Below are 3,347 nucleotides of genomic sequence, written 5' to 3' on the forward strand. Positions count from 1 at the left end.
TGTTCCGTTTTTTTGCTTCCGTTGTGGTTCGGTTTCCGTTCCGTTGTTCCGTTCCGTTTTTCCGTATGGCATCTACAGTATACAGTAATTACATAGAAAAAATTGGGCTGGGCATAACATTTTCAATAGATGGTTCAGAAAAAACGGAACGGAAACGGAAGACATACGGATGCATTTCCGTATGTGTTCCGTTTTTTTTTGCGGACCCATTGACTTGAATGGAGCCACGGACCGTGATTTGCGACCAAATATAGGACATGTTCTATCTTCCAACGGAAATACGGAAACTGAATGCATACGGAACACATTCCGTTTTTTTTGCGGAACCATTGAAATGAAAGGTTCCGTATACGGACCGTATACGGAACGCAAAAAACTGACCGCAAAACGGAAAAAAAAAACGGTAGTGTGAAAGAGGCCTAAGGCCTAGTTCACACGATCGTTTTTTTTGCGAGTGTACCGGACGTTTTTTTGGTGCGCATTAAAAACGGAATGTGTTCCGTAAGCATTCCGTTTCCGGATTTCCGTTTTTCCGTTCCGTTAAAAGATAGAACATGTCCTATTATTGCCCGCAAATCACGTTCCATGGCTCCATTCAAGTCAATGGGTCCGCAAAAAAAACCAGAACACATATGGAAATGCATCCGTATGTCTTCCGTATCTGTTCCGTTTTTGCAGAACCATCTATTGAAAATGTTATGCCCAGCCCAATTTTTTCTATGTAATTACTGTATGCTGTATATGCCATACTGAAAAACGGAACGGAAACACAACGGAACTCAAAAACGGAACAATGGATCAGTGAAAAAAGGACCGCAAAAACCTATAAAAGCCATACGTTCGTGTGAACTAGGCCTTAGGCCTCATGCACACGGCCGTTGTATGGGTCCGCATCCGAGCCGCCGCTTTGCGGACAAGAATAGGCATTTATATTGCCCCTACTGTTGTTTGCGGATCCGAGGTTTGCGGACCGCAAAAAACGGCACGGTCGTGTGCATGAGGCCTTAGGGTCCATTCACACGTCCATAAGTGTTTTGCGGATCCGCAAAACACGGACACTGGCAATGTGCATTCCGCAATTTGTGGGCCGCACATCACCAACACTATAATGGAAAATGCCTAATCTTGTCCGCAATTGCCGACAAGAATAAGACATGTTCTATTTTTTTGCAGAAACGGAAGCACGGATGCGGAAGTGCGGATCCGCAAATGCGGATGCGGACAGCACATTCCGGCCCTATTAAAAAAGGATTGCGGAACGGATGCAGACCCATTTTGCGAACGTGTGAATGGACCCTTAGGCCTCTTTCACACGACCGTATGGCTTTTTCAGTGTTTTGCAGTCTGTTTTTCACTGATCTGTTTTGTTTTTTGTTTCCGTTGTGTTTCCGTTTCTGTTCGTTTTTTCCGTTCAGCATATACACTATACAGTAATTACATAGAAAAAATTGGGCTGGGCATAAAATTTTCAATAGATGGTTCCACAAAAACAGAACGGATATGGAAGACATACGGATGCATTTCCGTATGTGTTCCGTTTTTTTGTGGACCCATTGAATTTAATGGAGCCACAGAACGTGACTTGCGGGCAATAATAGGACATGTTCTATCTTTCAACGGAATGGAAAAACGGAAATACGGAAAGGGAGTACATTCCTTTTTTTGCGGAACAATTGAAATTAGGCCTCTTTCACACTACCGTTTTTTTTTTCAATTTTGCGGGCCCCTTTTTGCGTTACGTATACGGTTCGTATATGGAACCATTCATTTCAATTGGTCCGCAAAAAAACGTAATGTACTCCGTATGCATTCCGTTTCCGTATCTCCGTTCCGTGTAAAGATAGAACATGTCCTACAAATTGGCCGCAAATCACGTTCCGTGGCTCCATTAAAGTCAATGGGTCTGCAAAAAAAAACGGAATGCATACGGAAATGCATCCGTATGTGTTCCTTATCCGTTCTGTTTTTTGCGGAACCATCTACTAAAAATGTTATGCCCAGTCCAATTTGTTCTATGTAATTACTGTATATGCCATACGGAAAAACTGTTTTTTCCTGAATGGAAAAACGGAAACGCTACTGAAAAAAAAAATTGGAAAAACGGACCCGGGAAAAACGGCCTGCAAAACACTGAAAAAGGGCTCATGCACACGACCGTGCCGTTTTTTGTAGTCCGCAAATAGCAGATCCGCCAAAAACGTATGCTGCCCGTGTGCCTTTCGCAATTTGCGGAACGGAACAGGAGGCCCATTATAGAAATGCCTATTCTTGTCCGCAAAATGGACAAGAATAGGACATGTCTCATCATTTTTGCGGGGTCACGGAACGGAGCAACGGATACCAACAGCACACAGAGTGCTGTCCGCATCTTTTGCGGACCCATTGAAATGGAGGGTTCCGTATACGGAATCAAAATATGGCCCGTATACGGAACGCAAAAAACATTTGTGTGCATGAGCCCAAAGACACACGGTCGTGTGAACGAGCCCTAAGGGCTCATGCACACAACCGTATGTATTTTGCGGTCCGCTAAAAACAGATCCACAAAAAATACGGATAATGTCCGTGTGCATTCCGTATTTTGCGGAATCGAACAGCTGGCCCCTAATAGAACAGGACTATCCTTGTCCGTAATGCGGACAATAATAGGACATGTTCTATTTTTTTGCGGAATGGAAATACGGACATATGGAAACAGAATGCACACGGAGTAACTTCCGGTTTTTTTTGCGGACCCATTGAAATGAATGGTTCCGCATACGGTCCGCAAAAAAATAAAAAAACTGAAAGAAAATGCGTTTGTGTGCATGAGGCCTAACCTTGTTATATCATCCAGTCCTTTTCAGTCATCTGCCTCTAAACATGCTAGCTATTATTTTGCCATAGGAAAACCTTCTTAAGCAAACGACCAGATATTTCCTGTGTCACAACTGCTGTGTCCCAATTCCTAAAGTATTAGGGTTTTACAGGGCCTCCCCCTGGGTGTTCTCCATTCACTGGTGGCTCCATTGCAACACTATAAATGTCCACGAGGCTCTGCTGACCAGCACAGAGGGCTACTGATGTGAGTGATGAGCAGGCTCCTTTCCTTTTTCATGTTAGAGATGAGCAAAGTGATTCTGAAATTGGAAATTCAACCTTATTTTTCTGATTCTAACAAGCCGGAATTCCACGAGAGAGTTTTCTAGGCAATTGGGGCATTTTAGATTCGGGTTGAATTTATTCAGGACCCAAATCGATTCCGTTGGCAGATTTGACCAAATTGGACCTGAATTGAAATTTAAGAAATGTACTAATCTCCCTCCAGCCTCTTCTCTTATACTTTATGTTTTTTTTCCTTCCACAGC

Source organism: Bufo gargarizans, chromosome 3, assembly GCF_014858855.1.
Source record: "Bufo gargarizans isolate SCDJY-AF-19 chromosome 3, ASM1485885v1, whole genome shotgun sequence".
Classification (NCBI taxonomy): domain Eukaryota; kingdom Metazoa; phylum Chordata; class Amphibia; order Anura; family Bufonidae; genus Bufo; species Bufo gargarizans.